We start from the raw sequence: 15,224 nt of genomic DNA on the forward strand, positions 1-15,224 counted from the left end.
TATAATCGAAACTGAAAGTAAAACTTATAATTCTTGGTAAATTTATTATAAAAAATGGTAGATCTTAACAATTAAATGACAATCACTCGGAAGAAAAAAGATGTAAGCGTGACACACAAAATAACACTCATGCTATCGTATTAATATATAGATTTCAATTTCAATGAATTAAGTTTGAAGAAATCAGATGTGGATAGGAAATCTATTAAAATACACGTTTCCATTGTACAAATATATACTCTCCCTCCTACTAGTACATATATATATATATATATATATATATATATATACACACACACACACACACACACACACAGAGGAGGGGTAAGGCCCCGAAACATGCATGTTCGTAGACTACTGTTTTTTAAAAAAATAAATAATAAATTATTATTTATTTACGTCCAAATAAAAAATGAGCGACTTTCTAAAAAAAAAACAAAAAAAAAAACACTCGATCTCCAAGGTGGAGATAATAACCTTAATATCGTGTAAAAAAAAAAAATCAACAAAATCTACATATGTATATATATATATATATATATATATATATATATATATATATATATATATATACACACACACATGTACACACTTCATTACACTGGCATGACAGTGTTTTGAACTGTAATTAATAACTAAGATCTCATCTGGCAAAAAGTATGCCTAGCTTTTTATTGAGGTGTTCATATTGAAAGAAAAGGCTTCTTTCAATAAGAACACCTCAATAAAGACAGACTTTTCACCTGACAAAATCTTAGTTATTAATAACTACATATCGAAACATTATCATGCCAGTGTAGCAAAACTTGTACATGTATACATAAATATTAATATAAATAGCTCTATTTGTTATTGAGCACTATTATATAAACCCAGTGAAAATTCTGCAGATTTTTATCCTCGAATAGATTCTTAACCTATACATGTGTTTTTGGTAAAATTTGATTATTTTTTTAATTATATTTCACACTTTGTGTATCCCAATCCTTTTTGTTTAGAAGCTCGATGTTTTTTTAAATATAACAACCGTGCATAGATAAAATATTCTTTCAACACGTTAAAATTTTGGTACATATTTTACAGATGTGTTCCATTACGCAGAATCAGTCGATTATTATTATGCTAATACCATGTATATATTCACCAGAAAAATTTTGGTTTAGAAAGAAAAAAAGGATGATAATATAATGTTGGAAAGAAAAATATGTGCTTAGTTAAGTAGATATACAGTCCTGGTCAAAATCATAACACCACTTACAAAAGTAAACATTTACGTATATTAGCGAATTTTTAATCAAACAAATGGTTGAAACCATTGCCAAAAGGGAAAATATGATGGAAAAAAATGAAATCTGCTTCATTCGAAACCTTAACCCTGATCTAATAATTATTTTTTAAAAAACAAAAATTTTCACCTGGTCAAAATGATAAGACCACTGATAATTTATCTAACAAAAGGCAATTATAAATTACTAAAAATGGGTCTCAGCATTTAGTATAGCCTCCATTATTATGAATTACTTCAAAAATTCTCTTCGGCATGCTTGCGATTAAGTTTTTTATCAGTTGCGAAGGAATTTTATCCCATGTACTGAAAACTGAATCAGAAAGTTCCTTTATCGAATCATACTGGGTTCCATCCTTGAACACTTCTTTTGCCATCCATCCCCAAAGATTTTCAATGGGATTGAGGTCCGGAGAACATGCTGGATGATCTAACAATTCTATATTATTTGAAGAAAAGTATTCTCGTGCTTGTCGAGAAGTGTGTATCACAGCGCTGTCTTACTGGAAAATCCAATTTCTTCCACACAGACGTGAACCTTCAGTCCTGATAGAAGCATTTTCAAGCATTGAAATGTACTTCAATGATGTTTGCCGGCCTTTCACTACTTGTAACTTTAGGGTCCCAGCTGACAAGAAAGCACCCCAGATCATTAAAGACCCTCCTCCACTATGCAGAGTTGAAAAAGTCTCTTTGGGCAAATTTTTATCATGCCAATAGTGTTGAAATCCATCTGGACCATTTAGATTAAACTTTTTCTCATCAGATAAAATTACATTTTCCCACTTCTCTTCATCCCAAGTCTGGTATTTGGCGGCATATTTAAGTCGGTTAGTTTTGTGCTGTTCAAGAAGACGTGGTTTCTGCAGTCGCTTTAAATGATTGAAACCCTTCATTTTCAGATGCCTTCTGATGGTTTTTGGACTACATTCTGCTGCTGTTTGGCTTTTCAATCGACTTGAGCTCATACTGGAGTTTTTTTTTTAAATTCTGATACGGCGATCCAGTGATGGGGTTATTTTTTTTGGTCGACCTGGACTCTTTTTGTGCCCATATTGATCTGGATTTCTTAAAAAATTTGTGATGACCATTTTGCTACAATTCACTTCGTTTGCTATGGATCTACGGGAGAGTCCACACCTATTAAGCCCAAAGATCCTTCCTCTCTCAAACTCTGATAATGGTTTCCCTTTTGCCATTTATAATTTAGTAAGATGTTTTTTATCCACTAACAAGTTGCTTTTAGTAACATAGAAAGCTTTTCGTATTCATTTTTTCAAAACTAGCCGATTTTATTAAAGTGGTCTTATCATTTTGACCAGGTGAAAATGTTTGTTTATTAAAAAATGATTATTAGATCAGGGTTAAGGTTTCGAATGAAGCAGATTTAATTTTTTTCCATCACATTTTCCCTTTTGACAATGGCTTCAACCATTTGTTTGATTAAAAATTCGATATTATGCGTAAACACTTACTTTCTTAAGTGGTCTTATGATTTTGACCAGGACTGTATCTATAAAAGTGAACGTGCCTGTCTGTCTGTGTGTGCGTGTGTGTGTCTGTCTGTCTGTGTACATTTCCCTATGCAAAATCAGTATTGTTTTGAAGCTCGACCCTTCAGACAACAAATACCGAAAAATTGGCTAAAAACATTAATTTCTTCATTCTCAACTGGGCACTTTTCAACAGGGAGGGGTCGTTTTTCGCTTTTATTTTCGAAAGTCATCCCCTCTTTTCGATTGTCTAGCCTTAATTTAAACTGACAGCACTTCAGGTTTGCCAGTGGTCATAACAGCAAAGACGTCATGTTTTTCCCCCGTTATTTTCCTCCTTCGCCGTACGGGTTCGAGCTTGCCTTCCTACTACCACTTTATTTATTTATGTTTTTTTGCTCAACAGACACCTCCAAACACCCGGGCAACACCGGGCACCCGTGCTAGTATATCTATAAAAGTGAAATTGTTTGTGTGTTTGTCTGTGTGTGTGTACATTTTCCTATTAAATTACTCTGTCAATTTTCAGTCTACAGACTCAAGATTTTACAGAAGGGGTATTGAGGTTTGGGGAAATCTTTTTAATCGTTTTTTGGCTGTCAATGTTCAACGATTTGATCTTTGAAAACTCTATCAAACTCCTTTGCCAATTTTGGGTATAAACATTTGAAATTTTAGATGTAGGTTCCTTGGACATAGATCAAACGTTTTAACTTGATTTGAGCCCAAAACAATAAATGTTACGGGGTCACAATTGGGATCAACGTTAAAAAAAAATTTGACCTCTCAGATTGAAATTTTACATAAAGTGTATTCAGACATAGAGCAAGTTTTTTTTAATGAGTTTTTGGCTTAAAATTTGGCTACCAAGGGGGTTAAAGTTCAAAAGATTTGACCTTTGCGGTCTTTAGCAAACTATTTAGTCAATTTTGGGTCTAAACATTTGAAATTTTACATAAAGGGTATTCATACATGCAGCAAGCTTTTAATCGTTTTTGGGGGGCGAAAATTTGGCTGCCAAGAAGTTACAGTTGAAAGAGTTGACCTTTGCAGACTCTACCAAACTCCTCTGCTAATTTTAGGTCTAAGCATGTGAAATTTTAGATGTAGGTAACCTGGACAGGAGTCAAATTTTTTAATTATATATATATATATATATATATATATATATATATATATATATATATAGCAAATTACAGTGATTCAATGAAATTAAAAAAACCTTTATTTAAATCAAGAATTTTTTATTATTCCAAGTAAGACAAAGAATACTTTAGAAATTTTATCTCCTTATCCTATAGGGTTTCGATGCCTACCATCTCTTAATTTAGTTGGGATAATACATAGAATATTACGACCAGTAATATTTTGTAAATCTTATAATCACAGGTTTCCATACCAGCTGATTGTGGGATAAATCTATTCGGAAGAATATATATATATATAGTAAGTTATAAAATATATATGGTGATTAAGCTACACTGAATATTCCGCGTTTCATCCACTCTAAGACTCTTCTTCTTCGCATAAGCCTGAAGAGTCCTAGAGTGGATGAAACGCAGAATATTCAGTGTAGCTTAATCGCCATATATATTTTATAACTTACTAACTAGCTATTGAGCACTTTTGAAGTAAATGCTTAAAGTTTACACATAAATTTATACTTTTGTATATTAATTTTATGTGAGTAAATGTAGTTATATATATATATATATATATATATATATATATGCTCATAAAGTTGTGAACAGTACATGGAGCCCAAGCATAGCTGGACTGAACTGTTAGTATATATATATATATATATATATATATATATATATATATATATATAGAGAGAGAGAGAGAGAGAGAGAGAGAGATGCTAATCATTTACTTGAAACATACTCGGTTTGTATATGCCAATCGTGTTGAGTTAAAAAAAATTCTCATAAAGTTTTTGATAATGAAAATAATCTTTTTTAACATAAATTTTGTAAACTTAGAAAAAAGTCTAAGCGCAATAAAAGCCTTTTTATTGGGTTCCAGTAAGATAAAGGTAAGGTAAACATCTGAAGAGTATGTGACTAAATATGCAGCAATAATATAATTTTGCAGACTTGTTAGTCGCAACATGAAACAATGATTTACTGGATACCTTTTGAAAAGTAATAAATGACCAACTGAGAAAATTTGATATTTGGAACTTGGAGAATTATTATACTACACTATATATATATATATATATATATATATATATATATATATATATATATATATATATGTGTGTGTGTGTGTGTGTATGCACACATTCTATGAGCAGGCAGAGGATAGATGTGCAACATATGTCTGATTATAAATACACACACATGGACACTATGAATATAAAAATGACAAAAACAAATTAAAATTTTGATAATGTCAGCCATTTTACTAATGAGAGTTACAAATCAGCAGTAATGAATCATAAATTAAAATCCAGTTTATCTTGTAAATAATCTCAATTGAAATGGAGGCAAAGGAATTCTTACAAGTGTGTTGATAACATGCTATCAAATACAATTGCTTTGACGAATAAGCAAAAAAGAAAATGTAATTTCCATTTATACAAAACTTGCATAGAATCCATCGATTAGGATTAGTATTTGCATTATTTGGATTCTTTATACTACTTTTCTCATCTTCAGTGTTATTTTTACAATGTTTTGGTCAATGTAATCTTTATTTAATCAATGGAAGTAGTATGCTCTTGTTCTGTCAGCCATGACTGTGTAGAAGTTCTAAATAATTTGATATTGTCTTTTGAGTGTCACCTGCAATCTTTAACCTCCAAAAGTGTAACTTTTACAACTAAATTTTACCAAGTATGCCATGGGTTCGTGATGAGAACAGTAGTCTGAAGAATCACAATAATAAGAATAATCAATCCTCATCTCAAAGAGTCAGAAATGTAATAGGATTAGTATCATTTGGATTATTCAGACTACTATCCTCATCTTGGTTGTTATAGTCACAATTTTTCAGTTGTTGCAGTTTCTGACCATCTTTGGATGCATCTTTTCAACTTGTAATATTTTATTTCGATTACTTCTATTCATCGGACTATTGTTCTCATCTGGAGTATTATTTGTGCAATGTTTCAGTCGGTCTGGCCTTCGACCGTCTTCAGGTATATTAACTGTTTGGGAAAGAAAAGAGAAAAGTTACTGGCTCCCTAAATATTTTCATATTCTTGGAGTTGGTCTCTGTTTTATGGCTGTGGTTTCGAAAAAAATTGTTTGACAAAAATTGTAAACCTTTAAAATTTTTACGATGGAAGGGAGATAATCTCCTGTCGATCTTTATTAGAGTTGCCTTGCTTTTGTCAACCAATTTTTCACACATACGGAACCACAACCATAAAATAGAGACCAACTCCAAAAATACGAAAATATCTAGAGAAGCAGTAACTTTTCTCCTTTGTTATCCAAACAGCAACCAACATGCCTGAACACAGTTAAAGGCGAAACCAACTGAAATATTGCACAAATAACATTCAAGATGAGAACAATAGTCCAATCAATTCAAGTGATATAAGCAATCATTCCTCATCTAAAAAATTCAGAACTTTAATTTTATTTGAACTTTGGAATTTTTTACATTGAACTGAGGTGCACGTATCATGTTTGAATATTTTATTTAATAAACAGAAGTAGATTGGTCTCATTCTTTCAGTCCCAATCTCATAAGAGTGTATATTTTATTTTTAGTTTTGACTAGCCCATTTAGGATAATGATAAGTGTTCAATAATGGACTGGGTTCAATCCTTGTTAGAGTCATACTAAAGAAAAAAAAATGGCAATTGATGCCCCATTGCTAAACACTCAGCATTATAATGTGAGTAATCCTGAGAAAGGAGTGATGCCATTCCAGAACATTTTGGTGTAATAGCTAATGAAAACGGAACCTTTGAGCAACCCTTGACTACAGTTGACCATTTTAGTTTTACTTTTTTATTATCGGCTGTTGTAAAGATTGAATCTTTGATCCCTAGATAGCTGTCACTTAGGACTGTTTGTTAACTTACAGGGCTCTACGTACAAATTTATCTTTATTTGACAACTAAATATTTTTGTTTACTAGCCTAATAAAAAAGTTACTAGCTAAACCTACGTGATTTTTGGAATATGACATCTTCGTTCCATGATGAGTACATACAACATAAAATTTTTTCTGTATTTTTAAATAAGTGTAATTCTAAATATACATCAAATTTTATGTTGAGACTTGAACGTATAAACATTTGAATTTATTGACATCTTTTTTTTTTAAACAGTGTTTGTTAAAAAATAAGAGTATATTGTTCTATTAAATTTTTATTGTTTAAATAATTTGACTTTTTAGTTTTATTTTTTAACAAAAATAAAGATTAAAAAAGCATTTTTCATTCAGTAATAAGCTTTAGAAGATTGTCGGTAAAAAATATAAAAATAAAACACGATTACCAAAAACTAAGTGTTCCATGATTTCTAGTTGCCACTTGGAAAAATTACTCGCAACTGCAACTGTTTCACTCACAACATAAAGCCCTGGCTTACACTTTCAAGAAATTCACATGAATTAAATAAAGGGTTCATTTCAAAATTCTTTACAAATTTCCAGAGTTTGACTAGAAGTTTCCCAATTTTGAAAAGTCACACCCAAAGAAAGTTGGAGGTTATAACAAATAAGAACCAAGATGAGAATAGTAATCCAAATAATCCTTATCTCAAAAATTTATTGAAACATGATTCCAACCGCTATCCCATCACAATGTCACATCCCTGCATCTGTTTTGCAAGTATTTTAATAAAATGTGCTCTGATGAACTCATAGCACTTGTGTCCTCTCAATGTACCTACTCCCGACTAACCTGACAAGCAACAAAATCTCACCCCTTCATTGTTGAGGTCCCTAGATGCTGGAAAATGTTCTATTCGAATAGTTTCTTCTCTTGAACTGCTAGACTTTGGAATTCCCTTCCTGTTTTCTGCTTATCTGACTGTACTAACCTACAGAAGTTTAAATGTAATGTGAACAGACATCTTGCTGCTCATCTCTTCATAGTCATCCCTCTCCCCTGTTAGACACGATCCCAAATAGAAGAAAAAAGGTGTCAGTTTGGTCATGTGTCATATTTAGAACGAGCATGTGATATGTGAGGATAGTGTTTTTCTATAGAGGAAGAAGTGGTTCTATTAAATTGATTTTACCAAGCAGGGCTCTACGGACAAATTTATCTTCAGTTGACCTTTGACAACTAAATATTTTCGTTTATTAGCCAAATAGACAAGTTACTACCCCCCCCCCCCGTGAGTTTTAGTATATGACATCTTTGTTCTGTGATGAGTATGTACATCATAAATATTTTTCTGTATTTTTTTAATAAGTGCAATTCTAAATATACAACAAATTTTATGTTGATACTTGAAAGTATGAACATTCTAATTTCTTTAGATATTTTTTAAACAGCCTTCGTTAAAAAAAAAGAGTATATTGTTTTATTAAACTTTAATTGTTTAAATAATTTAACTTTGTTCGTTTTATATAAAAAAAAAAAGTTAAGATATTTTTCATTCGGTAGTGAGCTTTGGAAAATTGTCAGTGAAAGAAATGCAATCGCCAAAAGATAAGCGTTTCATTATATCTAGTCGCTACTTTGAAAAATTACTCGCAAATGCGACTATTTCACTCGCAATGTAGAGCCCTGCTAAGTGCGTATCTGTGAGTGCATGCATACAGAATTGTCAAGGGAGGTTACTCTTTTTCATTTTTAAAATATTATTGCCCTCGCATTAAAGCCTAATCACTACATACAGTGCATTAATATAGACTATGGTACAGCAAAAAAAAAAATCCACATTATTTTAAATGGTTATAACTAAAATAACTAAAGACAAACAAACAACAAAAAAAACCGTCTGTATAAAAAAACAAAAATTGTATTATTAAGACGTATTAGAGGTACTTTTGTAGATTGGTGATATTTAAAACTCATGGATTTCAGGTGAAAACATTATTACATACGTATTATGTCAAAATTAGTATAAATTATAAAAATCATGAAAAATGATCCAGTAAATGGGCTAGATGTATTTAAAACAAAAAAAAAAAAAAAAACAACAAAAAAAAAAAAAAAAAAATCAGCCAGGATTACATGAACATCTTTTGTTTAAAAATAATGGACCCTTAATTTAAGTCAAGGGAGAAAAGTCAGTTTTTTGTACTGAATTGATTGCACAACTTTTTCACAAAAATAATTACAAGTAAAAACAGAATTTATCAAATTATCGAGTTTGATTGTTTTAATGTGATAAAACTTGACAATTTGATAAATTATATTTTTATTTGTAATTATTTTTCTACTGGATCGTTTTTTTGTAATTTATACTAATTTCGACATGACAAGTAAGTACATAATAATGTTTACAATTGAAATGTGTTGGCTTAAAAGATCACTAATCTACACAAGCACCATATTAGAAAAAATCTGATACAGAAATTATTTGTTTTACATTCAATAAATCTGAAGAATTTTATAAATAAAAAATCGAAAATGTAAATAACATCCAAACATGAAAGTCACTTAAAAAGAAAAATTCAGAATTAAAAATTCTACTGAAAATCTAGTAATCACTGAATTTCCAAAATTTTTACAGATTTTTTTTTTTTTTTTTTAATTTTAATTTTATTTTAAGAAAATTAAAAATTATTCTTGACGTAATTGTTTTTATATTTTAACAATCATGGAGGTCAGGCTAGTAATTAATACTACTACTGTACTATATTGAAGCAGCACACACCCTAGACGGAGGAAGTTTTATGGGAGTATGAAATTCACAAGCAGTCCTCATTCGTATGTATGTCGCTGTTAAGGGAGATGACAATGTTAGGTTTTTGCAGCTCTTGCAGGGAGGTGTCAACATCCCCCTACATATAATGCTTGCTATTCCTAACTGGTCACCTACTTGGTACCGACCAGGCTCAGCGTTGCTTAACTTTAGTGATCCAAGTAGAACCATTGTGTCAATGGGATTATGTTGTATACAGTTATTAATAATATGAAAAATTAATTATAAACATAAAGAGTATTTGGCCTTGTGTTTTTTTTCTGATATATATCTTTACTCCTATAAATTTTTTTTTTTTTTTGTGTATTGATATTCATATTAAAAACCTTTTTCTATTTATTGTAAATAGAAAATACAGCTTTCTTATATATGGGTTGTGGAATTGCATTCACTAGCAAAAGATTTAGCTAATTTGCATATTCTTTTAAACATTCATTTTGATTAATTCCCTATTAGCTTTTTTTTTTAGGTTTTCTTATGAGATGATCATCTTTGATTAACTATTACTTGTAATTATATTAATGCAGATATTCTACATGATTTATACTGGCGTAATATTTGCATAAAAAGTTTACAGTAAATACCAAACTCTTTCCATATATATTTATGTATACATATATATTTTTGTTTAAAAAATTTTGCCTACCAAAATCTTCCAAGAGTTTTTGGTCTACAGATATGAAAATTCATATATAAGGTATTTGAACCTATGCAAAACTTTATATTTGGGTTAAAAAAGTGAAAATTAAAGAAATGAAATTTGCCAGGTGAAGGTTGACCGCTGGCATTATGAATATGCATGCATAACATAGTAGCTATTGGTTCATTTTTTAATTTTTAGCCTTGTAGCAAACATGTCTTCATAGTTCAGTCATTAATGGCAGAGGAAAAAATAAATCATAAGCTAAATGTTTTAGTTCCAATTCTCAGTGGTGGTGCACAAGTAATTTTTTAAAAACTTTAAATCATTACTATATATTGGGTCCAATATAATCTATATAGACAAAAGGCAAAAAGGCTTTTTTTTGCAGGGGTTCTCTGAGAGGTTACTATTTCTTACATCTGTTTATATACAGTCTAGATTGTAATATCTACGATCTACAAAGGGATGTCGTGTCTAGATTTATTTTGATTGACTTTTATAAAATATGCGCTATTCTGCTCTGTCCTGTGTTTATTTATACTAAAAGGCTGAACAAAGTGAAACTAAACTGGAGTGGAGTCAGTTCCTCGGCTTTCCCGCTGGGACGTCCAGACAGCAATATCAGGTTTGATCAATGCGGTGAAAACCATCATATCAGACAATTGCTATTCATTTGAACACTCCCCTTTTAAAGAGCAGAGTTTATTTTAATGTATTAGTAAATGCATTAATACAATTAAAGGAAAACAGTGCTTGTTGCAATGTAGATATATAATAAGCTTGATATCCTAGAGATATTTTAATATTGAGTAAAATGATTCATAATTGATTTTGATTTTGTTTGTCCTTTTTGAAACCGATTTTTAATTATAAATTATGAATCATTTTACTCATATATATATATATATATATATATATATATATATATATATATATATATATGTATATATTAACAGGCCACCCGGCATTGCCTGGCCATAAAATATGCATAAATATTATAAATATTAATACAGACACTGAGACATATGCATGCAAGTATTATGGTTTTTCTAAACAGTTTATTCTTGTAAGTAAAAAAAGAAAAAAAAGATACTGGAGCCGAGATTGAAACTAAAACCTAAAGACAGTGAGTCAAGTACGATAACCATTAGACCAGCTAACCACGATATTTAAAAAGTGTTTTCAAGCCTACTTATTCTTAACATGAGGAAGCTGTCCCGTTTCACGAGAGATCGTGAAACTTGACAAATAGAGAAAAATCTGATTACCCCCACGTACCAATTTTTCAATTTTGATCCCTTAGCTGCCATTATTACCATATGAATACGGATTAAAAAGTTTTCCAGATGTCTGAATACCCTATTTCAAATTTCAAATCTGTAGATCAAAAATCCGCTGAGAAATGTCATCACACATACATTCTCACTTATATATACATTTCAGGTTAAAAAAATTCAAAAATTAAAAACATTGAATTTGAAAAAGGTTTTTGATATTGCTCTAATTAAAAAAAAGAATAAGATTTTATTTTATACAATTTAGGTAAACATTACTATAAGTCACTACAATAATGTACTGTTTCAGTCTTAAAAGACATTGTCAGATGACAAGAAACCTCATGACTGAAATGACTCTCAAATAAGACCAGAGGTTTCTTGTTGCCTGACACTGAAACAGTAAATTTATTGTAGCGACTTACGGTAAGGTATAGAGGTCATTTTCTAATGATTCTGCTATTGTCTTAGATTTATGTATATCTGTTCTTCCCTGTGCATGTTATAGAGCATTGTATTATCAGCAAGTATACCCATCTCGGACACATTATCAGGGAGGTCGTTTATGAATACCAGGAATAATAGTGGTCCAAGAATCAACCCATATTGCACTCCTGCATTAATGTTATGCTGCTTGGATGTACTGTACGTCCATCAATGACAATCTGGATGGTCTTATTGTCTAAAAAGAATTTAATTATATTTAGTATACATCCAGTTATACCATACAATTTAATTTTCATTAGCAGCCCTTTGTACCAAACTGTATCAAAGGCCTTGGATATATCAAGGGCTATTGCCCTGGCTTCGCCCACCTTATCCAGTGCATGGTATATGCATTCAGAGATGACTAAAAATATCTGTAGGAAAACAACATTTCCTAAATCCATATTGTTTGTCAGAGAGAAGATTTGCTTTTGTGTGGTGGTAGACTAGTGCTTGATTAAACAAGATCTCAAAGATTTTAGCGAAGAGAGAGAGAGAGAGAGAGAGAGAGAGAGAGAGAGAGAGAGGAGACTGATAGGGCGATAACTGAGACGGTCAGTCATTTCACCAAAATTCTTGTACACTGGTACCACAGAGGCCATCTTCCAGCTATTAGGGAAGCAAAATTCAGCAAGGCATTTATCGTACAGCTTGGAAAGTATGGGGGCTAGCTCAGCTGAGCATTTCTTAATTAGTATAGCAGGGATGAGATCAGGCCCACACGCCTTGGAGGTTTAAGTTTTTTATGATATCGCGGAAATGAGAAGGGGTGATTTTCACATCATTTTAGTGTGGCTTCAGTCCACATAGGGAAATTATATATATATATATATATATATATATATATATATATATATATATATATATATATATATTTTTTTTTCTTGGGAATCACCATTTATCAAAGCCCGAAGGCCACAAGGATAAAGGTCAATGAATATGAGGCGATAGTGTAGTAATCACTTATGGTGTAAATTGAGTATAAATTTGATTATTTATGACGATGGCTTAACAGGAACTTTTTACATTAGATTTGAAGGCTACCATGTTGTATGTAACAAAGAAGCATGCCAGCGGAACAGTGTTCCAAAGGCAGGCAGTTCTGGGAAAGAAGCTTTGTTCATAGAATCTGCATTTACATTCAGGCACAGACAGTTGGGAAAATCATATATAGTGGTTGTAGATAGTCAAGTGTTTTTTTGTGAAAGTTTGATAAGGGGGGAACCATAGATTGGAGTTCATATGAGCACTTGCCATGAAAATAGTGATAGAGCAAAGACAAGTTCATGATATCTCTTCTGTGGGAAAAAGGTTGCAGGGAAGAGAAAAAGGCATTCCATACTAGGTTATATCACTCAAAAATGTGAAAAAGCAATTTCTTATAATTAATACAGAGCTGAACAAAAACAGAAAACGATTGTCAGATTAGGTGGATTTCTATCAGTGTTTAGTTTCATTTTTGATTTTTGAATGATTATTGAAACTCTTCAAATGACGGGTATTTTAACTTAGCAACTCGGCACTACTTGTAAAACACTTTAAAACAAGTTAAAACACTACAAACTTATCCAAGTAAGTAGAAGAGTAACTTATCTTGCTTTTTGTTACTATTTGTTTATTTACAATTTTTTCGATTTGTTATCTACATCAAGTGGCTTCATGCCTTGTCTGGAGCGATTTCCATTAAAATGGAGAATAAATAAATAAATAGTTAATTAAAAGGGAACCATCAGGTCGCCCTTGATTATGCTTGACTGCTTTACTTATAAAAAAAAAATAATTTTGTATTCCCTCGTCTCATAGCATTTTTGTTTTCCTACTCTCTTTTCCATATCCTCTGTACCACACGATCTCCTCCCTTCTTCTCTCATGCCATCTTCCCTTCTTTTGATGCACCTTGAAGATTGTGGTAATTGAGGTATAGTGTCTCCTCCTTTTTACTAGCTTCAAAAATACAAATAATGTTGCATCAGAAATGAACAACGAAAACCAGATAGATCTCTTTTATACAATTAACTGCAACATTCATTTTAGCACACTCTGCTTTACCAATACAATCAACTCCCAAGCCCTAACTGAGGAGAGTGCAAAAAGCAGAACATCCAACTTTAGTCATCAGTCTTGCTCTGATACCCCCTTCCCCTGATCCTCTTTCGATCGGTGAGATACTTCTGCAATTGTTTTAAATAAATTCATCCGTCAATAAACTTTAAAATAATAAAATGTTTACACTTTCAATCCTCATTCTAAACTTTAAATTATCAAAACAATCAAAATCCAAATGCGATACTTACTCATGCCTCTGACCTATATCTCATTCCCATCTATGTTAACATACTTATTTACTATCCTACCTTTTTTTTTTTCGGATCACCCTAGGGTAATCTCACACCCTTGCAGAGTGTGTAAAAATAGGGGTTGTTTTACAAAACACAGAGATTTGAAACAGATAGTAAAATGAAATATATAACACATAAATGTTACCAAAGGCAAGATAAGTTACTCTTCTATATAGCTGGATAAATTTTTAATGTTTTTATTTAATGTAAAATGCTGATTCAGCTCGAAAAACAAGTAATGCTGAGTGGTACAAGAGCACAAAACATGGCCGCATAGCAAATACATTGCAGCCAGTTTTTCTTGTGCTTGTGTAACACTAGACCACTTGACATTATTTGTTTTTCAAGTTGAATAAACATTTCACATATTTGGATTCATCGGACTACTGTTCTCATCTTCAGTGTCATTTTCTTTGCATTATTTCGGGTCCATACCAAATTGATATTACAGGGCTCTATGGACAAATTTATCTTTAGCTGATCTTGGACAACCAAATATCTTTGTTTACTAGCGAAGTAGAAAAGTTACTAGCCAAACCCACGTAATTTTTGGAATATGACATTTTAGTTTCATGACGAGTATGTGTAGCAGACACAAATGGACCCCTTTTCTTCTCGCGCATTCGCTTCCTCTGAGTGAGTGATGAGGCGCTAGACTGTCCAATCTGAGGACTTGCGCACGAATACAAATTGACCCCTAGGGACCAGACAGCTTCCGGTCCCAGAAGAAAACTCTCTCTTACGCTACCAGCCTTCGTCGGGGCTAGACGCCTGTTCTCTTCGCTGCTCCTACTAAAGGTATTGACGACAGCCGCGGGTTGTAACTACCTCGTAAGGCAGTGGAGACCCGACTCT

General features: G+C 31.8%; 1 protein-coding gene across 32 annotated transcripts in view; it reads right to left on the minus strand.

The window, feature by feature from the left end:
• The window catches only part of LOC145265633 (calcium/calmodulin-dependent protein kinase type II delta chain-like), a 705,488-nt gene that overhangs the window by 315,772 nt on the left and 374,492 nt on the right, over nucleotides 1-15,224 (minus strand). The gene's annotated exons all lie outside the window — the stretch shown is intronic.

This window comes from Euprymna scolopes, chromosome 40, assembly GCF_053919585.1.
Source record: "Euprymna scolopes isolate OS-2025 chromosome 40, ASM5391958v1, whole genome shotgun sequence".
Lineage (NCBI taxonomy): Eukaryota > Metazoa > Mollusca > Cephalopoda > Sepiida > Sepiolidae > Euprymna > Euprymna scolopes.